Source organism: Lithobates pipiens, unplaced genomic scaffold (genome assembly GCF_037356315.1).
Source record: "Lithobates pipiens isolate NorthernLeopardFrog02 unplaced genomic scaffold, aLitPip1_a1.2 Scaffold_23, whole genome shotgun sequence".
In the NCBI taxonomy this organism is placed as follows: domain Eukaryota; kingdom Metazoa; phylum Chordata; class Amphibia; order Anura; family Ranidae; genus Lithobates; species Lithobates pipiens.
The window spans coordinates 50,059,964-50,085,374 of NW_027507785.1; the positions used below are offsets into that span (position 1 = coordinate 50,059,964).

The 25,411-nt window shown below is 45.0% G+C and overlaps 1 protein-coding gene across 2 annotated transcripts in view; it reads right to left on the minus strand.

Annotated features, from left to right (window-relative positions):
• The window catches only part of RAD18 (RAD18 E3 ubiquitin protein ligase), a 406,657-nt gene that overhangs the window by 764 nt on the left and 380,482 nt on the right, over positions 1 to 25,411 (minus strand). The gene's annotated exons all lie outside the window — the stretch shown is intronic.

Below are 25,411 nucleotides of genomic sequence, written 5' to 3' on the forward strand. Positions count from 1 at the left end.
GGGTGACTGGTGAGCTCAGAGTGAAGTATTGGGCACACGCTGAGGACGGGGTTGGGACATTCACTGTATTAGGAGACAATATAGTCCATTTAGGACGCATTATTGCTGAGAAGCAAACATTGGAGCCGCAGGACAGAGCAGCATAAGGCAGAGGGGTTATAGGCGCAGACAGGAAAAAAGCCGATTTCAGCCCACAGAGTCATTGTCCCAATAAAAATATGCCCCCCCCGGGCTCAGCACCAGCCAACAGACACGGCAATCCACGTTACCTGCTTATACTCACCTAAAGGCAAAGTCTGTCCCCTGAGCTCAGATCTAAGGAATTGTTGCAATATTTACTTTTTGTTTTCGGTGTCACACTCGCTTCTCCAATTTTTTGTTATATTAAATGTAAAGAATTGTGGAACCTTCACTGGGGGCCGAGAACGTGACTCTACCTGACAGTTTGATGGACTCTCGGCAGACATTTGAGTGACCTGACCATATCACCTCTATGACTTTATTGGACATCCCATTTGAAAACCACAGATATTATGGCGTGTTTCTTCTTAGCAGCTATAACATCCTTCTTCAGAGAAGGACCCTTGTATTCTGTGTGGAAGCAGTGGTCTCTCTGCAGGGGTCTGACACAACATAATTCTACATTCAGCAAAGGCCATACTCCTGCTGATTGAAGAGGTCTGGCTTCGGCTAAGCAGGAGGCATGCTGGACCTCTGCAGAGAGACTACTGCTCCTGTACAGAAAACAAGGGTCCTTCTCTGTAGAAGGTTGTTATAGCCAATAAGGAAGGGACCAACTCCGTATTGGGTTTGTTAGACCTCTGCAGAGAGACCACAACATAAATACTGCAGCTGCTGACTTTTAATAAATGGACACTCACCTGTCCCAGGGTCCAACGATGTCGGCAGCCGAGGCCGACATCGTTCACTTCCCGGTTCCCTACTGCGCATAAGTGAGTCCAAGCAGACAGCGCACTGGGACAGGAGGAGGCATAGACTCCCGTGGGAGTCTATGCCCGGAAGTGGATGCAAATACCTGTCTTAGAGAGGTATCTGCACCCCCCTGAAAGGTGCCAACTGTGGCACTTGAGGGGGGGGGGGTGGTGGGGGGCTTCTGATGAGCGGAAGTTCCACTTTAGGGTGGAACTCTACTTTAAAATGAAGGTGACAAAGGTTTGGATTAAAAAACAAAAACAAAAAAAAACAACAAACATGTCATAGTCGCCCTCTTCTCCCCTGCTGGCACTTTTGGCTCCTCTCCCTTGACCAGTGCCCCCAATAGCAAGCTGCTTGCTACAGGGGCACTGGTGCATGTTCACTCCGGAGCATGGCTCTATGCTTCCATAAAACAGAGACATGGCTCAGCCCTGCCTTCCTCTCACTGGCTGTGATTGACAGCAGTGGGAGCCAATGGCACCTGCTGCCGTCTCAGCCAATGAGGAGAGGGAGTCTTGGGACAGCTGAGTCTCTTGGGTACATTGCTGGATCGAGAGGGGGCTCAGGTGAGTATTAGGGGGGAGCATCATGCAGAAGGTTTTTTAACTTTCATGTATAGAATGCATGAAGGTAAAAAACATTCAGCCTTTACGACCACTTGAAGGCAACATTAGTTTAGACCTGATAACTGCATTAAAGTGTCACTAAACCCACAACAGTAAAATCAGTCTGTATATACAGTAAAGCAAGCTTGTTATACTCACTGTGGAACCTAATCCTCTGCATTGTGTAAAAAGGCTGTTTGATCCTGTCTTCTCTGATCCTCCCCTTCTTCCACTGACTCCAGAACATGTCTGGATAAATACAGAGCCTTTGGAGTCACTTTGCACATGCTCAGTTTGCTGTGTATTGCTAGAGTTTTTTTTTTACCTTGGGAGGGTGCATGTGATCAGCCCAGGGCTAATCGGCACTGTCCAGTCAGAGGGTCAGGGGACCTGCAGCCTGATAGGAAAGTCAGAGGAGAATGAAAACTCCTCCTACAAGCTTTAACCAGACACTGATAGAAGTCACAAGACTGCTATATACTGCTGGTGTGAAAGGGTATTTAGCAGTTTATATTTACTAAAATAATTGTATTTCCATGTACTGTGGGAGACCAGATATAATGAATGCAGAGTCCTGGGTTTAGTAACACTTTCCAAGGTAAAAAATGTCCCAGTATGCATATAACCCCCTGTATCTGAGTCCTATCTCCATCCATCACTGTGCTTGCCTGCAACGCTGTCAGGGCTGGCTTAGCCCTTCCTCCTCTGGGCTGGCCGCTCAGCTTTCGGCTAATTGCCAGCTCTCTTCTCTCTCCACAGTTACCAGCTGTTTCCGATGCTCGTCTCGCCTGCCTATTTAAAGTCTTACAGCTCATTTCTCCATTGCCTTCACGTTTGGTCACATCACAAGGAACCATCTCCTGCTGTTGTTTCAAGACTGGCTTGCTGACATCCCTCCTGGCTTCCATCCTGCTTGCAGTTGCTCTCCTTGGATCCCTGTCTGGACTGGCTGATTACCAGATCTGGTTTATGAACTTTGGACTGGCTGACTACCCGATCTGGCTACTGGACTCTGGCTTGCTTGACTATGCTTTTTCCTATTTACCTTTTTATTTATAAACAAGTGTGATTTGATTGTACTTCTGTCTCTGTCTGTTTCATGGTTCCTGACAAACGCCTCTCTTCTCTCTCTGCTTCACAGAGGCAGCAGTGGGAGCCAATGGCTCCTGCTGGGGTCAATCAAATCCTGTGAGGAGCAGAGCGTGTGGAGGGGGGAGGTTGTTGGGGCTGAGTCGTGCTGTGTGTGTATCAGTAGAAGCACACAGCCCTGTCTGAGATATAACCTGAAGGCAGCAAGTGTCTTGCTATGGGAGCACCTAAAGAAGAGGAGGAGCCAAGAGCTGACCCAATAACATTGCACAGAGCAGGAAAGTATAACATGTATGTGATTTTAGAAAGAGAAAAGCCTTTAAAATCACATTAAAGCCCTCAAAAAAATGATTTTTTGAATAGGACAACCTGTAGATGTAGGGAAATTATGACACAAACGTGCAGAATTATACTGGAAAAATGAATGTTCATTCTCAGAAAAATGACTGAATACCTAGAATTACACTCCGGTTAAGCCCTGTACCTGGGGCACCAAGGCTACCCAGAGAGGGAAGGAGAGTAAAGTTGTCCCCTTTAACATTCCTTACAATCCTATTCCAAAAAACTAGCACTCTCGACGTTTCCCAAGGACAGTTCTTCTTTCCATTATTTGTTTTTACTGTTCCTTTCCCCCCCCTTTCCACTCTTATTTATTATAATTATGTTTCTTTCTGTGATGCATCTTCCTCCTCTGTATCACCTATACCTAAAATTGATCACATTTATCAAAAAGTAAAAAAGAATTCTACATGTAAACATAAAAGTATTATACAACCCTTCCTTACCGAGCCACCATCTGCCTAAGTTTCGATTCCTACAAGTTTGGCAGATAGTCGAAGACAAAACCCTGGTAAATTTGGAACTTCGATTCCCTCAGTGGTTTTCCCGTCACGGCGCCTACTTACCTGCCTGTCCACTTTTGGCTCCCGTTGTCTGGTTCTGTCACCTTTTCCTCTCAGAGTAGGCCTGAGTCCAAGTTAATGAGCAACAAGACACAGTGTTGCTACTCTACTGGGCAACCGGACATAGCCTTCTACTCCTTGTGATAGCGTTTCCCTACCGATCAAGTGCATCTGTATTCTCTGCCTGTTTGTACTTGCTACTGACCTTTGCTAGGTTTAACGGATTCCTCTCCCGTCTGCTGCCCATCCTGACTTTTCCTATATTACCGGATACCTGTACAGTATGCTGACTGCTCTGACCTCCATTCATAGATCACATCTGCTGCCGCTCCTGACTCCTCCAGATTTGCTTCCATCTTGTTTCTCCCATTCCTGCACTTTCTTCTACTTTGGGTCTGCTAGTGACTATCTACAGCTTCTACCTTGGGTCCACTAGTGACATTCTAGGTCTGCTCTCTTCTACATGGGTCCGTTAGTAACATTCTATACCTGTCTTCTACCTTGGTTCCGCTAGAGATGTTGTACATCTACTGTCTTCTACCTTGGTTCTGCTAGTGACATTGTACATCTACTGTCTTCTACCTTGGTTCCGCTAGAGATGTTGTACATCTACTCTTTCTTCTACCTTGGTTCTGCTAGCGACGTTGTACATCTACTCTTTTTTACCTTGGTTCCCCTAGTGACTTCCCATGTCTGCTCTCTTCTACTTTGGGTCCGCTAGTAACATTCTACACCTACTGTCTTCTACCTTGGTTCTGCTAGTGATGTTGTACATCTACTGTCTTCTAACCTTGGTTCCGCTAGTGATGTTCTCTGTCTACTTTTTTGTACCTTGGTTCTGCTACTGATATTCTACATCTACTCCCTTCTACCTTAATTCCACTAGTGATGCTGTACATCTAATCTCTTCTACCTTGGGTCTGCCGGTGACATTCTACGTCTACCCACTTCAACTTTGGGTATGCTAATAACATTCTGTAGCTTTTACCAAGGATCCGCTGCTGAGCTAGTAGCTAGTATCCGCTACATACGGTAAGCACTAAAAAGATTTAACCCTTCTAAAGTATTCAAAGGGAAAAAAGTTTGGTATAATTGGGAGGAATAGTGCCCCATCATTGGTGTCAGTGGGAGGAATAGTGCCCCATCATTGGTGTCAGTGGGAGGAATAGTGCCCCATCATTGGTATCAGTGGGAGGAATAGTACCCCATCATTGGTGTCAGTGGGAGGAATAGTGCCCCATCATTGGTGTCAGTGGGAGGAATAGTGCCCCATCATTGGTATCAGTGGGAGGAATAGTGTCACATTATTGGCATCAGTGGGATGAACGGTACCCCATCATTGGTATCAGTGGGGGGAATAGTGTCACATTATTGGCATCAGTGGGATAAACGGTACCCCATCATTGGTATTAGTGGGAGAAATAGTGCCCCATCATTGGTATCAGTGGGAGGAATAGTGCCCCATCATTGGTATCAGTGGGAGGAATAGTGCCCCATCATTGGTATCAGTGGGAGGAATAGTGTAACATTATTGGCATCAGTGGGATAAACGGTACCCCATCATTGGTATTAGTGGGAGAAATAGTGCCCCATCATTGGTATCAGTGGGAGGAATAGTGCCCCATCATTGGTATCAGTGGGAGGAATAGTGCCCCATCATTGGTATCAGTGGGAGGAATAGTGTCACGTTATTGGCATCAGTGGGATGAACAGTACCTCATCATTGGTATCAGTGGGAGGAATAGTGTCACATTATTGGCATCAGTGGGATGAACGGTACCCCATCATTGGTATTAGTGGGAGAAATAGTGCCCCATCATTGGTATCAGTGAGAGGAATAGTGCCCCATCATTGGTATCAGTGGGAGGAATAGTGTCACATTATTGGCATCAGTGGGATGAATGGTACCCCATCATTGGTATTAGTGGAAGGAATAGTACCCCATCATTGGTATTAGTGGAAGGAATAGTGCCCCATCATTGGTATTAGTGGGAGGAATAGTGTCACGTTATTGGCATCAGTGGGATGAATGGTACCTCATCATTGGTATTAGTGGGAGGAATAGTGTCCCATCATTGGTATCAGGGGGAGGAATAGTACCCCATCATTGGTATTAGTGTGAAGAATAGTGCCCTATCATAGGTATCAGGGGGAGGAATAGTACCCCATCATTGGTATTAGTGTGAGGAATAGTGCCCCATCATTGGTATTAGTGGAAGGAATAGTGCCCCATCATTGGTATTAGTGGGAGGAATAGTGTCACGTTATTGGCATCAGTGGGATGAATGGTACCTCATCATTGGTATTAGTGGGAGGAATAGTGCCCCATCATTGGTATCAGGGGGAGGAATAGTACCCCATCATTGGTATTAGTGTGAAGAATAGTGCCCTATCATAGGTATCAGGGGGAGGAATAGTACCCCATCATTGGTATTAGTGTGAGGAATAGTGCCCCATCATTGGTATCAGGGGGAGGAATAGTACCCCATCATTGGTATTAGTGGGAGGAATAGTGCCCCATCATTGGTATCAGTGAGAGGAATAGTGCCCTATCATAGGTATCAGGGGGAGGAATAGTGCCCCATCATTGGTATTAGTGTGAAGAATAGTGCCCTATCATAGGTATCAGGGGGAGGAATAGTACCCCATCATTGGTATTAGTGTGAAGAATAGTGCCCTATCATAGGTATCAGGGGGAGGAATAGTACCCCATCATTGGTATTAGTGTGAGGAATAGTACCCCATCATTGGTATTAGTGTGAAGAATAGTGCCCTATCATTGGTATCAGTGCGGGGAATAGTGCCCTATCATAGGTATCAGGGGGAGGAATAGTGCCCTATCATTGGTATCAGTGCGGGGAGTGTCCCATCACTGGTTTTCAGTGGAAAAAAGGTGGCAACAAACAAAAATCACACACACAAAAAATAACGTTTGCCTGTGTCATTCGAGAATTTTCGTACAATACCACTGCCGATCACATCATGATATCCAGCTTCGTAGAAAATTGGACGACCCTTTGTTCGATTTTCGCATAGTGCATACCTATCTTTAGTCAGTAACCCGGAACTAAGCATGTAACCAGTGATGTCATAATGAGCACAAGCAGGTGTGCCGACCCAGGAACTCAGCGCAGGGATTTCACCCAGACTTCCCGAGAGATAGAAGAAACTACAAGGTGGTTTACTGCAGTAGAACTTACCAAATCTGAACTAATCAGTTGTGGGTGGCGCCACTCTTTGACTTTTCAGATGTTATAAGTAGCTCCGCAGCGGCTCACATTAAAATCGCAGCACTTCTCTCAGCGGAGAGCTCCGTGCAGACGTGACAAGCTGGGCTCATCTGTCTTTCCATTCCGTATGATGTGGAAGAATTCCCACCCCGGCTGTGCAAACATATCCGTCAGTCTACATCCCAAAATAAATCGCCGAGCGGCGATTCCCCCTTCCCGTAACATAAACTACGGATAGGTAAGGTATACAAAAGGGGGCCCGGGTAACCTAATTACTAAATCGCTAATGTGTGAGCTTCGGAGATGATTTATGAAATTGGCTCATTAGCGGGAAGTCGTCGTCGCTGGGAAGTATTTGCATTTGCCCTCTTCTTGGCGGGAGCTGTCAGAACGCAAGCTCGCCACGGCGTCTTGGTAATGGAACGCCTTTGAAAAGCTCAGCGGGAGACGGTTTAGCGACAGCAGAAACCAAAAGCGCAGAAAAATTGCTTCCCTTCAAAACACTTCAATCCTGATACTTTGTGTGTGTGTCAGGGAAAAAAAGAAAATCAATTTCTACATCAGAGACGGTTGCAGGAACGCAAAACGCGTCGTTTAGATTTACAGCCTCTGATTGACTCGGCAGAAGAGCGCAATTCTTGTTTTTAAAAGTGGAAGGGCTGAGATAGGAATTCATTATGTGACTGAAGAAGCTGCATCAACTAAATCTGAACTTCGGGCACAAAACGTTTCATTTGGGGCCGGTTCGCGCCAGAATGCGGCGCAGGAAAGGCGTGTTGCAGGCGTGTTTCCTGCACTGCCCTTTGCCATCTGCATGCGGGTGCCAATATATTGTTAAAGGCGCCACAAATGCAGTGTTTTTGCGGGCTCTACATAACGACCACAGGACCGCGCAGTTTTGAAAAAGTAGAGCGACCACTAATTTTTTTTTTCACAGTCCAGCGCAATTTTCAGCCCATTCAAATAAATGCGCTGTCAAAACGCACCGCAGGGGGATCGCGTTAGAAGAAGGGCATTCCTATGTGATGCTGATGTGAACCGGTTCTTATGCACAGTAGCTTGAAAAAGTAATCATACCCCTTGAAATTTTCCACATTTTTGTCATGTTGCAACCAAAAACGTAAATGTATTTTATTGGGATTTTATGTGATAGAACAACACAAAGTCGCACATAATTGTGACGTGGAAGGAAAATTATAAATGGTTTTCAACATTTTTTACAAATAAATATGTGAAAAGTGTGGGGGGGGCATTTGTATGGCGCCCCCCGGAGTCAATACTTTGTAGAACCCCCTTTATCTGCAATTACAGCTGTAAGTCTTTTTGGGGGTGTCTCTACCAGCTTTGCACATCTAGAGAGGGACATTTCTGCCCATTCTTCTTCTTTGCCAAATATCTCAAGCTCTGTCAGATTGGATGGAGAGCGTCTGAACAGCAATTTTCAAGCCTTACCACAGATTCTCAATTGGATTTAGGTCTGAACTTAGACTGGGCCATTCTAACACATGAATATGCTTTGATCTAAACCATTCCATTGTAGCTCTGGCTGGATGTTTCGGGTCTTTGTCGTGCTGGAAGGTGAACCTCCGCCCCGGTCTCAAGTCTTTTGTAGACTAACAGGTTTTCTTCTAAGATTGTCCTGTATTTGTCTCCATCCATCTTCCCATCAACTCTGACCAGCTTCCCTGTCCCTGCTGAAGAAAAGCATCCCCACCACATGATGCTGCCATCACCATGTTTCACGGTGGGGATGGTGTGTTCAGGGTGATGTGCAGTGTTAGTTTTCCCCCCACACATAGTGTTTTGCTTTTAGGCCAAAAAGTAGAATTTTGGTCTCATCTGACTAGATCACCTTCTTCCACGTGTTTGCCGTGTCCCCCACATGGCTTCTCCCAAACTGCAATGGGGCTTTTTATGACTTTCTTCCACCAATGTCTTTCTTCTTGTCACTCTTCCATAAAGGGCAGATTTGTGGAGAGACGACTAATAGTTGTCCTGTGGACAGATTCTCCCCCCTGAGCTGTGGATCTCTGCAGCTCCTCCAGAGTTACCATGGGCCTCTTGGCTGTTGATGAATGCTCTCCTTGCCCGGCCGGTCAGTTTAGGTGGACGGCCATGTCTTGGTAGGTTTGCAGCTGTGCCATACTCTTTCCATTTTCGGATGTTGGATTGAACAGACCTCCATGTTCAAAGCTTGGGAGATTTTTTTTTAGAACCTAACCCTGCATTATACTGCTCCACAACTTTATCCCTGACCTGTTTGGTATGTTCCTTGGCCTTCACGTTGTTGTTTGTTCACACTAAGGTTCTCTAACCAACCTCTGAGGTCTTCACAGAACAGCTGTATTTATACTGAGATTAAATTACACACAGGTGGACTCTATTTACCATTTAGGTGACTTCTGAAGGCAATTGGTTCCACTAGATTTTAATTTGAGGTATCAAAGTAAAGGGGCTGATAACAAATGCACTCTACACTTTTTACATTTTTTTTTTTTTTTTAACAAATAAATAAGGATGACGTCATTATCGGGGAGTCCTGTGATCTCTGTGAGAAGTTATACAGTGGGTAAAATAAGTATTGAACATGTCACAATTTTTCTAGGCAAATATATTTTTCCCACATGCTGGTAACAAACCATGCAATCCATACATACTAAGAAACCAAAGCCAATTAGTACACATATTAAGCTAGGTGTTAAAAAATAAAATAAAAAATAGAATGACACAGGGAAAAAGTATTAAACTCATGAAGAAAGGGAGGTGCAAAAAGGCACGAAAAGCCAACACATCTGCTGAAATCTATCAGTAATTAGTAAGCAATCCTGCCCCTTTGTCAGTGCAAATTAATATCAGCTGGTTCAGTCTCAACCGATGGCCTATAAAAAGGTGTCTCATTACCGAGGTGTCACACAAGAAACATCTCATGACGGGTAAAAGCAAAGAGCTCTCAAGACCTTTACAACCTTATTGTTGCAAAACATACTGATGGCATTGGTTACAGAAAGATTTCTAAACTTCTGAATTTCCCAGTGAGCACTGTTGGGGCCATTATCCGGAAGTGGAAAAAACATGGCCTATAAAAAGGTGTCTTTCATGGTTATGCAGTGATCTTCCTCTGGTTGCTTACCTCCCCTCATGTCTTCTGACTAGGAGGCCAGCCACTTCCACCTGGTGGTTTTTATAACCTCGCCTCTAAGCATGGCTCCACCCCAGGCCCTATCAGGGAACCCTATATTAACCTGTGCACTGCAAGCCATCGGCGCTGATCAACCATTGTGTATTCATTGTGTGTTTGGCTTCCTGTTTCCTGCTTGCCGTGTGCTCTACGTTTGTCTCTGTTACCGACCTTGGCGTGTTCTCAACGATTCCTGTTTGCTTGTGACCTTGACCTTTTGGCATGTCCCTGACCATCCCTGTCTGCCTGTAACCCTGAACCTTTGGCGTGTACTCTGTTGTTCCTGTCTGCTAGTTGCCCTGACCTCTGCCTTATCCCCTTACTATTCTTGTTGTTCTAGCCTGCTGCTTCCTTCTCCTGTAGTCTATACTGTGAGTATGAGCTGTGAGACCCTAGGGGCCGTGACCTGGAGCCAGACTGCAGCCAAGTCCATCCTCACCACTGGAGGCTCTGGTGAACACCTGCTGGCTCTTAGACTCCGTGCCCTGGGGAATCTATGCTCTAGCTCCTACTGAGATCTGTGTTAGTGATCCAGTAGACCTGTGTCCTGAATCTCCCTGGGTACAATCCGCAGCAGTCAGTCCTAGGGTCCACTACCTAGCGGTGCACTTCCGACTCCTACGGAGTGCATCTGTCACCTGGTCTCAGGTGACCTGACAGTGTCTCATTCCAAAAGTGTCACACAAGAAACATCTCATGATGGGTAAAAGCAAAGAGCTCTCAAGACCTTTACAACCTTATTGTTGCAAAACATACTGATGGCATTGGTTACAGAAGGATTTCTAAACTTCTGAATTTCCCAGTGAGCACTGTTGGGGCCATTATCCGGAAGTGGAAAAAACAATTTCACCATGAACCGGCCAAGATCAGGTGCTCCTTGCAAGATTTCTGACAGAGGAGTGAAACAAATTATCAGAAGAGTTGTCCAAGAGCCAAGGACCACTTGTGGAGAGCTTCAGAAAGACCTGGAATTAGCAGGTACAATGGTTTCAAAGAAAACATTAAGTAATGCACTCAACCGCCATGGCCTGTGTGCTTGTTCACCATACAAGACTCCATTGCTGAAGAAGCAGCATGCTGAAGCTCGCTTAAAGTTTGTTGCACAACATTTAGACAAGTCTGTGATATACGGGGAGAATATAGTCTGGTCAGATGAGATCAACATTGAACTCTTGGGATGCCATAATACACACCATGTTTGGAGGTCACATGGCACATCACCCCAAAAACACCCCCCATACCAACAGTGAGGTTTGGAGGTGGGAACATCATGGTGTGTGGCTGTTTTTCACCATACGGTACTGCAAAACTTCATATCATTGAAGGAAGGAGGAATGGAAAAACGTACCAAGACGTCTTGATAAAAAAATTAAGATGAAACGAAGGTGGACATTTTGGCAAGACAAGGATCCCAACACACAAATCCAAGGAAACTCCCAATTGGTTTCAAAGGAAGATAATAAAGATGCTAGAATGGCCCAGCCAATCACCCGACTTGAATCCAATAGAAAATCTATGGAAAGAACTAAAGATCAGAGTTCATAGAAGAGGCCCACAGAACCTTCAAGATTGGAAGACTATTTGTGTGGAAGAACGGGCCAGAATCACACCTGAGCAACGCATGCGACTCGTTTCTCCATACAGGAGGCGTCTTCAAGCCGTCATTCCCAACGAACGATGTTGTACCAAGTATTAAATAAATTTCAGTTGGCGTGTTCAATAATTCTTCCGTGTCATTCCATTTTATTACACAGAACTTTATTTCTGATAGTTTTGGTGTCTTTGTATGTATGGATTGTATGGGTTGTTACCGACCTGTGGGGAAAAATGTCATGTCATTGGCACCTTTACCAATATATTTACCTAGAAAAATGGTGACGTGTTCAATACTTATTTTACCCGCTGCAAATACCTGGAAGTGTTGCACTCGGGGTGCTTTCCCACCATAGATCAGATTTATTAGTCTCTGTATTATGAATGTGTTTTAATCTCTCGTTAATATTCATTAGTTGCAGCGGCTCCCCGACAGAAACACAAACTCCCCCGAGGAGGAAAATTTGTTTACACGATTATTGGTGCCATTCTATTAATTTGCTTCCTAATAATCGTCTGTGCCGGCGGGCGCTGGCACGCAGCTCAGGCTAAAGTCATCCCAGAATAACAAGGCCCTCGATTTTCCCTAAAACACGGAACAGGGATTCCCGGCTTTCAAACAATACGAAAGTATTGAACTTCGAACCTGGCTGCAAGATAAACTTACACTTTGTTAAAGGCCTGGTCCACCTTTGTGTGTACACTTATGTTTTAAATCTGACCTTCAGTCTTGCACGGTTGTGCCGACTCCCCTCCTGGACTGAAATGGCTTCCTCCGATTTCCCCGCACACTGTGAGCTTCTCACAACGTGTATCAGAAGCTGCAGCAAGTCAGATAGAGCCCCGCCTCATAGACCGTTCCTCCCCTGGCCCACCCCTTACATTTATTGCATTTCAGTTCTTTTAACCACTTCCCGTCCGGCCTATAGCAGAATGACGGCCAGGCGGTAATTCCGTTATCCTGATTGGATGTCATATGACGTCTTTCAGGATGACGAGCCGGCTCGCGCCCACGGGGAGTGCGCAGTGCGGCGATCGGTGGTGCTGTTTGTCAATCTGACACACCGTAACTTTGATCTAGGTAAGGAGCCTCTGATGGAGGCTCCTTACCACGTGATCAGCTGTGACCAATCACCGCGTGAACCAGGTAGTGCCGGTAAGCGTCTTTCTTCGGTTTGCACTGACAGGGAGAGCCGATCGGCGGGTGTCTCTCCCTGTCAGAGGGAGGGAGGGGTCTGCGCTGATAATCAGCACAGTCCCCATCAGATGTGCCACAATGCCAATCAGTGCCCATCAGCTGCCAGTAAGTATCCCATTAAGAACACCTGTTAGTGCCCAAAGTTCCAATAACAGTGCCAATCAGTACCCCATCAGTAATGCCTGTTAGTAACGCCTGACAGTACCCTTCAGATACCCATCAGTAACACCTGTCAGTACCTCATCAGTGCTGCGTAACAGTGCCGCCCATAAATGGCACCTATCAGTGCTGCCCATCAGTGCCCCACCCATCAGTGCCACCTATCATTGCTCCCCATCAGTGCCTCCTTTCAGTGGCACCTGTTAGTGCCTCCTTTCAGTGGCACCTGTTAGTGCCCATCAGTGGCACCTATTAGTGTCCATCAGTGCCGCATATCAGTGCCCAGTGGCACATATCAGTGCCCATCAGTGCCGCATATCAGTGCCGCCTATCAGTGCTGCATATCAGTGCCACCTACCGGGGCCCATCATTGCATATCAGTGCCCATCAATTCTACATATTAGTGCCACCCCATCAGTGCCACCTAATCCATGCCCATTAGTGCAGCCTCATCAGTGCTAGTCAGTGAAGGAGAAAACTAAATTTTAGAAAACAAAAAAAACAACTTTTTAAAAAAAAAAAAATCGTTTTTTTTAGTTTGTTTAGCAAAAGATAAAAACCAAAGAGGTAATCAAATACCACCAAAAGAAATCTCTATTTGTAGGAAGAAAACAATAAAAATTTTGTTTGGGTACGGTGTAGCACGACCACGCAATTGTCATTCAAAGTGCTGAAAGCTGAAAAATGGCCCCTCCCACTAGCTATGATCTGCCCACCCCACGTGGCATAGAGAAGCACAGAGACCTAGTAATGCACTGCATAAAAAAAAAAAAGATTTGGAGGTAATAAAAACAGAAAAGGCTTTATTTCAAAATGTGATTAGCAGTTTGATGAGGGGGAGAGAGAAGCTAAAACATCACCAGATTCAACTTACGCTAAACTGAATATTCCTGCCAGTTTCCTGCCCACCTGATCTAGTGGGAACGCTGGGTGACCTGTGCGCGGGCTTGCCTGCCGGATGAAGAGAACCTCTGAAGGACAGAATACACGACAATGAGGGGGTGGGCGGAAGTCGTGTGGGCGCATACTGTACCCTTCCCCATCTATGTGAAGACACCCACACTATTACTCAGTGCTGAGGATTGTTCTCCGTCCCCGTACAGCGCCAACAACAACAAACGCTCGATCGCCCTGCATTTCACAGCACACACAAGTCCTATTCAGGGATTAATCATATGTATATATAACAACATCACAAAGTGCCCGCCGTTATTTTTGCCAAAGCTACAGCTATCTTGTGACCAGCGCTGTTGATTTATTGCTTGTGTGAGAGAGATAACACCATGGTCAGCAATGTGTTTCTACTACTTAAAGCGGAGCTCCACCCAAAAAGGGGAAGCTAGGCTTGGTCACACACTCCACTGCCACACTTTTGCGGGGAGGGGATCCGATTTTTACAGGTTTACCCGCTCCTGGTAAGATCTAAGCAATATCTGGCCCCTCCTCCTCCCCCCGCTGCCTTCCGGGACACACAGAGGTCCCAGAAGATGGCAGGGCCATCCAAAAAGCGTAGAGTGACGCATGCGCAGTAGGAAACAGGCTTCACTTCCCGTTTTTTCTTGCTACAGGTGCGAATTGGCTTGGGGGTGCCGACATCGCGGGATCCCTGGACAGGTAAGTGTCCGATTATTAAAAGTCAGCAGCTGCAGTATTTGTAGATGCTAACTTTTAATTTTTTTTTTTTTTACAGACTGGAACTTGGCTTTAAAGAAAACCTGTGCTTTGTCCATCCAGGAAAGATTTGCTTTAGGCTCGGTTCACACAGTGGGCGGCACGATTTGCAGCGCCGCGACCTGCACACGATCAGCGGCAACTTGCAAAACGACTTCTGTATAGAAGTCAATGCAAGTCGCCTGAAGTCGCCGCAAAAGTAGTACAGGAACCTTTTTTCTAAGTCGGAGCGACTCGAGTCGCTCCTATTAGAACGGTTCCATAGTACAGAACGGAGCGCGACTTGTCAGGTGGCGAAGTCGCCTGGACAAGTCGCCCCTGTGTGAACTGAGCCTTAGGGTGCGTTCATGCTTGTGAATGCACCTGCGCTCTGATTACGTGCAAGAACCGCAGCAGGGGTTACTGCGATTGGCTGTAAGAGGCAGTCCCATTAAAAGCAATGGGAGCAAAAGCAATGGGAGGCGCCCAGCTATGGCAGCTAAAAGCAGTCACTCCCATGTAATCTGTCATGCAACGATCACATGCGAGTGATGAGCCCTGTGCGCAAAAAATCGCACACTTTCCTCACACACATAAATGCGCTGCTGTTCAGTGGGCTGCCTGAGTGCTAGAAAAATACACCACTTAAACAGCGGTAAAGCGCCCTCTAAAACGACACTTTACCGCTGTTTGAGCGGTGGTTTTTGGCCGCTATCGGGGCACTTTTAACCCCCCCCCCCGCAAACGGCTGAAGAAAGGGTTAAAAGCGTTCGTGTTGTAGAGCTGCATGATTCTGGTCAAAATTGTAAAACAATTTTTTTTGCTTAGGATAAAAAGATCACGATTCTCGCGGCCTAAAATATTTCTCATTATACAAAAAAAAATTGGGCTAGCTTGACTGGTTAGTTTTTTTTTTTTATTCATTAAAATGTAATTTTTTCCCAAAAAGTTGCATTTGTATGACCGCTGCGCAAATACAGTGTGACTTAAAATATTGCAACAACCAGCATTTTATTCTTTAGGGTCTCTATTTAAAAAAAAAAAAAAAAACAATTTTAACTTGAGACCAACAAATGTCAGAAAAAGGCTTAGTTTTTAAGGCGGAAGTCCTGCAAATTTTTTTATTTTTTTTTAAAAGTCAGCAGCTACAAATACTTACCTGTCCAGGAGCCCGCGATGTAGGTACCCAAGGCCGAACCGTCCCTGGGTCAGGGAATCGGGAACTGAAGTCTTGCGGCTTCACTTTCTGGTTCCCTACTGCGCGCATGCGTGAGGCGCGCTGCGCAATCAGAATGGTCCCTGCTGTCTCTAGGCCCTGTGTGTGTCCCAGCAGACAATGCAGTGGGACAGGAAGAGGCATAGACTCTCACGGGAATCTATGCCCAGACGTGGGTACAAATACCTGTCTTAGCCCTTGTACACACGGTCGGAATGTGTCCTATCGGACCGTTTTGTCGGATATTCCGACCGTGTGTGGTCTGCATCGGACTGTTTCCGTCGGAATATCCAACAGACCAAGTTTTCCAACTTGCCGGTATAATTTTCCGACAAAATGCTCCAATCGGACATACTCCGATCATGTGTAGCCTACTCCGACGGACAAAGTGCCACGCATGCTCAGATCAAATTCCTACACCAAAGCTATTGGCTACTAGCCTGAACGTAGTCCCATCGTAACAAACTAACGTCATCACGTTATGTACAATCGGATTTTCCGACAACTTAGTCCGACCGTGTGTATGCAACATCACTTCCGGACCTCTTCCAGAATTAATCCGTCGGAATAACTCCGACAGATTAGGTTGTCGGAATCTCCCACCCTGTGTACAAGGGCTTAGACAGGAATCTGCACTCCCCTCCCCCCTGAAAGGTGCCAAATGTGACACCGGAGGGGAAGGGGGGGGGGGGGGGTGGTTCCAAAAAGTGGAGGTTCCATTTTAGTGTGAACCTCCGCTTTAAGTGGTTAAACTTCCCTCATTTTCACACCAAAGTGTATTCCTTTGATCTAGAGGACAAATTGTTACAATGTTTATACTTACATTCCACTGCTAAAGATGTGATTCTTTTTTTTTTTTTCTTCTTTCTTTTTTGAGGGCTGTTGGCTTCAGCAGAGCAGAGAGAGTTCTCTGCATAGAAAGAATCTGGAAAAACTTTTTTCAAGATCACAACGGGGACAAAAAAATCACGATAACGATTCTTAACGATTAATCGTGCAGCTCTACCGTGTTGCGGTGCTTCCAAGGTGCTTTTCAGGCTGCCCATTCATTTCAATGGGCAGGGCGATTGGGGAGCTCCCAAACCGCCGCCAAAGATGCTGATTGCAGGGCTTTTCCTTACGTCCCGCAAGTGCACCGTCCCGGTGTGAAAAGTCACACTGAAATGAATAAGAAGCGGTTTTCAGGTACTATTTCGAGCTCTAAAACGCCTGAAAACCACCTCAGTGTGAAAGGGGTCTTAGTGCCCTTCCCCCCACGTATCTGCAAATGTAGTTCGGCGCGTTTTTTGGAACAGAGTCAGGGACTTCTTTTCTGTGTTTCTCTCAATGAATGCTGTATAGCGGGGGTCTCCAAAAACTCTAAGGGCCAGTTTACTGTCCTTCGGACTTTAGGGGGGCCGGACTGTGCCCAGTGGGAGTAGAACATTTCTTGGTGTCAGTGAGATTAAACATCTTTTTTTTTCTAGGGGGCGAAATATCTTTGCGGGAGTAAATCGTTGGTATTAAGCTTTGTGTTGTGCAAATATCACGTGTCATAAGAAATAGCGACTACCCCCATTGTATTCTCCAGGGTCTCTGCTTTCAGAAAATAGGGGTTTAGAGTAATTTTTAGCAAGAAAAAAAAAAAAAAAAAAAAAAGGAAAAGAAAAGTGAATTGAACAACAAAAATAAATAAATCACACGGCCGTAAAAAATTTTTTGGATGTTATTACACATTTTTATTGCGCATACAGAGTGGGCCCCCCCAAACGCCAACGCCGTGGCCATGAGACAGTCCAGAAGCGTGGTGGCCCTTGTGAAGCAGAGAGGTGAACCTAGCTGCAGTCGCACATCCACCTTGCTGCAAGTAAAACGGGAAATGACGCCGCGGTCGCACCATAAATGGCGCGTAACGCGAGAGAGAAACGTCGTCAGGAAATGGAGGCTAGAGGGCGGGCTTAAATACAGCCCGACCACTCCTACAAATTCAGGCTGACGTGCGGTCACACCTTCCCGCTTACGTTTTTTTTTTGGTTGCAACGTGACAAAACGTGGAAAAATTTCAAGGGGTATGAATACTTTTTTTAAGGCACGGTAACTTGTTTTTATGATCGTTTATTTTTCCCCTTTGTTTAGGCTTAATTTGTGTGGGCACGAACGCGATTCTGGGTTTACAGATCTGTGAAGCAGTTCATGTTTGCACACCTCTGTGAACGTCTCCATTGAAATCAATGCCGCTGTGCTCCTATCTGTTGTGGGGGATTCATTCTGGGAACGCAGTGCGTGGTGCGCCGGCTTTGAGGCGAGCGGCTCTCTCCTTCTCCTACAGATTTGTGTGGGAGGGGAAAAGGCCACTTGTTAGTCACCGCTGTCTGAGTGCCTCCGATCAATGGCACACCTGTGTCTCTCTCGCTGAGTATCGGCACCGCGGTGGACGCCAGACAAAGCACGGGACATTAAAGCTGCAGCGTTGCTCAGAAGGATATTACACATCTGCCATTACGCGCTCACCTTCACGACCAGCCCGCTATTAGTCACTGCGGCACGAACGCAACGCCTACTTGGAATGTCACACGGATAAGATGCAGCGGAGATGGCAGAATTTATCCCGTGCTGCAAGAGCTCAGCCCCGGCAGGTGATGACAGATGAATAGAAAAACACACTATAATAGAAGAAGCTATCAGAAGAGTTTATGGTAGAGCTGCACGATTAATCGTTACAAATCGTTATCGCGAGTTTTTTGCGATCTTGACAAAGTATTTCCTCGATTCTTTCCTATGCAGAGAATTCTCTCTGAAGCCATCAAAAGAAAGGAATAAAAAAACAAAAAAAAAAACGGGCAGTCTGCCAAGAATCCCAACATTCTTTAGCAGTGGAACTGAAGTATAAACATTGTAACAATTTGTCCTTTAAATCAAAGGAATACACCTTTGTGTGCAAGTTCCCGACCGCCTCACGCAGATATACTGCGGTAGAAGGGCACGTGCAGGCAGATTAACGTACCTGTACGTTGCCCTTTAAGAGGCAGCTTGCGGGCACGTGCCCGCCGGGAGCTCCGTGAGCGTGATTGCGGGTCCCGCAGTCCCGATGTCCCCAGGGATACCCGCGGTCGTCTCATGGTGAGGAAGAACGGGGAGATGCTTGTTTACATTAGCATTCATCCTAATGACACTGATCAGCTCTCCCTGTAATCGGGAGCGGTGATCACAGTGACGTGTCACACACAGCCCCCCCCCCCCCCACACTTAGAATCACTCCCTAGGACACACGTAACCGCTACAGTGCCACCTAGTGGTTAACTCACATGGTTGAATATATGTGGGATTCATACATTTCCTTTATGTATATCACATATATATATATATATATATATATATATATAAATAAAAGAGCTGCACGATTCTGGCCAAACTGAGAATAACGATTTTTTTTGCTTAGAATAAAAAGATCACGATTCTCATGGTGTAAAATCTTTCACATTATACAAAAAAAATTGGGCTAACTTTACTGGTTCGTTTTTCTTTTAAATTCATTAAAGTGTAATTTTTTTTCCCAAAAAAATGCATGTGAACGACTGCTGCACAAATACAGTGTGACATAAAATATTGCAACAACCACCATTTTATTCTCTAGGGTCTCTACTAAAATGTATATATATATATATATATATATATATATATGTTTGGGGGTTCCAACTAGCAAAAAAATTTATTTTAACTTGAAACCAACAAATGTCAGAAAAAGGTTTAGTGTTTAACGGGTTAAACTTCCCTCATTTTCACACCAAAGTGTATTCCTTTGATCTAAATGACAAACTGTTACAATATTTATACTTAAGTTCCACTGCTAAAGAATAGAGCTGCACAATTGTCAAGAATCGTTATCGCAATCTTGGCTAAAGTGTTTCACAATTCTTCCTATGCAAAGAATTCTCTCTGCTCTACTGAAGCCACAGCCCTCAAAAGAAAGGAAGAGAAAAACTGGGCAGTCTGCTAAGAATCAAAACATTCTTTATCAGTTGAACTTAAGTATAAACATTGTAACAATTTGTCAATGGAATAGACTTTTGCGTGTAAGTGAAAAAAGTTTAACCACTTAAACACTAAACCTTTTTCTGACACTTGTTGGTTTCAAGTTAAAATCTTTTTTTTTATTTTTTTTGCTAGAAAATTACTTAGAACCACCAAACTATATATATATATTAGAGCTGCATGACTCTGGCTAAAATGAGACTCACAATTTTTTTGCTTAGAAGATAGATCACTATTCTCGCAGCGTAACTTTCTTTCACATTAAAACAAAAAAAAAAAATTGGCCTAACTTTACTGTTACTTTTTTTTTTTATTCATTGAAGCGTATTTTTTTCCCCAAAAAAATTGCGTTTGAAAGACCGCTGGTCAAATACAGTGCGACATAAAATATTGCAGCAATTGCCATTTTATTCCCCAGGGTCTCTACTAAAATATATATAATATTTGGGGGTTCCAAGTAATTTTCTAGAAAAAAAATATTGATTTTAACTTAAGAAGTGTCAGAAAAAGATTTAGACTTAAAGCGGTAGTAAACCCGCACATTTTTTTTTTTTTTTAAACCTGCAAAGCAAAAGGCATAATGAGCTAGTATGCACCGCATACGAGCTCATTATGAAATACTTACCTTAGAACGAGGCCCCGACATCTGGCCCGATCCACGCCGAGGGAGCTGACATGCTCCCTCGGCGTTTCTTCCGGGTATCGCGGCTCCGGCGCATGCGCGCGGGAGATTTCATTCCGGCCGGGTCCGGCCACTGCCGGATTTTCAGGCCGAGAATCCCCTTGTGCGCATGCGCCGCTGCAGTCAGCGGCGCATACCGAGGGGGAATATCTCCTAAACCGTACAGGTTTAGGAGATTTTATTTTACCTACAGGTAAGCCTTATTATAGGCTTTCCTGTAGGTAAAAGTTTAAAAATTGGGTATACAACCACTTTAAAGTGGTTAAACTTCCTGCATTTACAGGTTGTTGAAAACTTGGCAGACTGCTTGGATTTTTTCTTCACACACAGAAGTTCATCCCTTTGATCTAAGAAGGAAGTTACAATGTTTCTTTATTAAAAACTTAGCAGACTGCCAGGATGTTTTCTTTTCACAGCTGAGTGAGCAGATAAGTCTCTCCACTTGTTATTTGAAAGAATCAGCAAACTCTGCAATGGAGATCGTCAGGGGGGTTGAATCGAGATCGCAATTTTTTTAACGATTAATTGTGCAGCTCTAAAAAAAAAAAATATATATATATATATATATATATATATATATATATATATATATATATATATATATATATTGTAGTACACACCCTAGAGAATAAAATGGTGGTTGTTGCAATATTTTGTCACACTGTATTTGCGAGGGGTCTTTCAAATGCAATTTTTTTGGAAAAAATTACTTTAATGAATTAAAAAAGAAAGAATACTAACCAGTAAAGTTAGCCCAGTTTTTTTTTGTATAATGTGAAAGATTTTACGTTGCGAGAATTGTGATTTTTTTTTTTCTAAGCAAAAAAAAAAAAATTTGTGATTCTTCTTTTGGCCAGAATCGTGCAGCTCTACTAAAGAACGTGGTGATTCTTGGCAGACTGCCCTTTTTTTCTCCCTTTCTTTTGATGGCTGTCGGCTTTAGCAGAGAGAATTCTCTGCATAGAAAGAATCGGGAAATACTTGGTCAAGATCGCAACAGGGAAAAAATGTTATATAACAAAAAATAAAAAGATGCAGAGGTGATCAAATCCCACCAAAAGAAAGCTCTATTTGTGTGAAAAAAAAAAATGGATATAAGTTTAATTTGGGCACATCGTTGCATGACTGTGCAATTACGAGTTAAAGTAGCGCAGTGCCGAATAGCAAAGTCATGAAGGAGGTAAAACTTTCCGGAGCTGAAGTGGTTATGGAGGGTCACACATTATCTTTTATTATTACTACCCTATTAGTATGAAAATGTGTTCTAGTTAACAAGCACATTGCTAGGACACTTGTGGAAGGGGAGTCTGACTTTTATGGAATCTAATGAACCCAGCGGCCTCAGTAGTGGTTCCAATCCTCACTGATACATAAATACAATGTGACATTTTTCTGGTAGTCGTCTTAAACTTCAGCCTCAATATATTGACAGGCACACATAACGGCAGCACGTTATCGGGGGGTATCTATCAACACTTCAAGCTCTGGGATCCCATTTGTTTTGATTTTTTTTAGGCCGATTCTAAGAAAACTGAGACTTCAAAGCCTGAGCCGAACATTAGTGTTTCATTATAAGGAAAAGCACGGCAAGTTCACATAAATGTGATAGAATGCAATCCCTGGAAATTTACCACTTCTGTTTAAGAACGAACTGGAACATTCCAATGAAAAAATATCAAAAAAAAAAAAAAAAAAAGGTAAGCAATAAAAAGAAACCATAATAGTTTTTGGTCAACTTTGGTCATTACTACTGAATTTAATAAGCATTTCATCTCTATACACTATATTGTCAAAAGTATTGGGACACCTGCCTTTACACGCACATGAACTTTGATGGCATCCCTGTCATATTCCATAGGGTCCAATATTGAGTTGGCCCACCCTTTGCAGCTATAACAGCTTCAACTCTTCTGGGAAGGCCGTCCACAAGGTTTAGGAGTGTGTCTATGGGAATGTTTGACCATTCTTCCAGAAGCACAATTGTGAGGTCAGGCACTGATGTTGGACGACAAGGCCTGGCTCACAGTCTCCGCTCTAATTCATCACAAAGGTGTTCTAACGGGTTGAGGAGAAGGCCAGCCAAGTTCCTCCAACCCGAACTCGCTCATCCATGTCTTTATGGACCTTGCTATGTGCACTGGTGGGCAGTCATGTTGGGATAGGAAGGGGCCGTTCCCAAACTGTTCCCACAAAGTTGGGAGCATGAAATTGTCCAAAATGTCTTGGTGTGCTGACACCTTAGGAGTTCCCTTCACTAGAACTAAGGGGCCAGGCCCAACCCAATCATGGGCGGCACAGTGGTGTAGTGGTTAGTACTCTCACCTAGCAGTAAAAAGGGTCGCTGGTTCAAATCCCAACCCCGACACTACCTGCCTGGAGTTTGCATGTTCTCCCTGTGCCTGTGTGGGTGTACTCCAGTTTCCTCCCACACTCCAAAGACTTGCAGGTAGGTTAATTGTCTTTTGTCCAAAATTGGCCCTAGTATATGAATGGGGACCTTGGATTGTGGGCTCCTTGAGGGTAGTGACCAATGTGAGTGTACAATGTACAAGGATAGGGACAATTTTGGACACTCACTCAGGTTGAACTGGATGGACTAGCGTCTTTATTCAACCTTACTAACTATGTAACCCCTGAAAAACAACCCCACACCATAATCCCCCCTCCACCAAATAATTTGGACCAGTGCATAAAACAAGGTCCATAAAGACATGGATGAGCGAGTTTGGGGTGAAGGAACTGAGTCCTAACCTCAACCCGCGAGCCAGGCCTTTTTGTGCAACATCAGTGCCTGACCTCACAAATGCTCTTCTGGAAGAATGGTCAAACATTCCCATAGACACCCTCCTAAACCTTGTGGACGGCCTTCCCAGAAGAGTTGAAGCGGTTATAGCTGCAAAGGGTGGGCCAACTCAATATTGAACAAAGAAATACAATGGATAGTGGCGCAGGTTATAGTATACAGCTTGAGAAAGGAGCGCGCACTACAGACATTCACCTAGTGCGCATGCTCTGAAACGCGTTGCGATTTTGTCTGTGACGCCATCACGAGTCATGCTGTGTTCCAGTGCTTCCCTGTAATCCACCAGATGCTCTCCAAGCCTCGCTTTGGACTCTGTACACATGCTGGCAGATTCCTGCTGGTCAGGACGCTGGCCATGAGAAGGATTCCCAGGACGTGACCCCCTATGCTGTGATGGAGATTGGTGTAACCGGACTAACCTGTGCCTGAGTAATGAAACCTAAATGTGAGTGTTTTTAATGCACTTTGTCTAGTAAAACTATACACACTTATCAAAGAGGCGTCTGCTTCCTGTTTGTTTTCTCAAGTTTTCTTCACCTCAATATTGAACCCTACGGACTAGGACTGAGATGCCATTAAAGTTCATGTGCGTGTAAAGGCAGGCGTCCTAATACTTTTGACAATAAAGCGTAGCTCTTTGTAGCGTATTTCGTAGTAATGTTACCAGAGGACAGCCTCTGTTGCAGGGCTGGAGATATATGACCACAGCCATGGCTCACTGGATGGGATCCTTAGAATGCTCTGTTTGCACTAATGTCACCTATACTATCCCTACTAGCCAGGAACCTTTTTCTGCGCTAAGTGCTATCTTCTCCTTAACCTCTCCAGATGCTCAAAGCGGACCAGATTGATGCGAGATCCCCCATTTGAAGGCTTCCTCATCAAGATGGCCGACTGACTTCTTGCAGGAATTCAGCATCAATTTCCTCATTGCTCAAGGAACACCTACAGGGTCGTCTTTAAACCAGGGCAATAGGGGAAGCTGCCCCAGGCCCACTTATTGTTATGGGGCCAAAAGCAGCTGCCCGTTGAGCCTGCACTGCCCGCAAATAGTTAAAGCGGGAGTCCGCCGTTTTTTTTTTTTTAAAAGCCAGCAGCTACAAATACTGCAGCTGCTGACTTAAAATAATGACACTTTCCCCGCCCAGCGCGCCCGCGATGTCAGCAACCGAAGCCGATCTCTCGATCGTCTCTCGGGTGCTGCCGCCGCCATCTTGGGTATGGGAATCAGGAAGTGGAGCCTTGTGGCTTAATTTCCCGGTTCTATACTGCGCATGCGCAATAAGGATGGTCCCCGCTGTCTCTGGGATCCGTGTGTTTCCCAGCAGGCAGTGGGGGACCTTCGGAAAGGGGCATAGCTTCTGCAGAATCTACGCCGGAAGTGGGTGCAGATACCTGTACTGTACAGGTACCTGCACCCCCCTCCCCCCTGAAAGGTGCCAATTGTGGCACCGGAGGGGGGGGGGTTCCAATGAGCAGAAGTTCCATTTAAGGGTGGACCTCCACTTTAAGTAAATTCGGGAGGGACCAAAAAAATGTTTGCCCAGGGTCCTATCAATATTAAAGATGGCCCTGAACACCTATCAACATCTGGAGGAACACTAGGGCTCTAGGAAACCCTGGTCAAGAGACCCTGATCTAAGGGGACAATTTCCCTCATCAGACCCCTCTACCGTTGCAGCATTGGCACGTCGTCATCTACAGGTGGGAAAAACGTCTGCACCTGCCTACAAGCTTCTATTTTCAAGTTCTTCTCCAACACACATTTCACAAGCAGGCGCCATTGCAACCTTACGACGGGGACATTTTACACGTACGGGCTGAGAAAAGAAGAACGAAGAAACAGCGGGATGGTTAGAGATGGATGAAGCACCAGTGTCACGGTGGCTCCCAGGTGGTAATTAGAGTCCTGCATTTGATCTTGATATTGTACTTGAACAGACAACTCGCCTTCATCCGTGTCTTTGCTTCAGGAGGACAAAAGGTCATAGAAGTAGACAGGATCCAAGCTCACCATTCCGCTAATAATGAAGGGTAATTGTCCTGTTGTCAGCCAGACTGCCAAGAGTCATCATGCCGTCTAATATGACGGATCTGTGAGAGGTGAGGCATGGTCAAGTGTTCTCTTCAACGCAATCATTTTTTTTTTCCCCCATCGC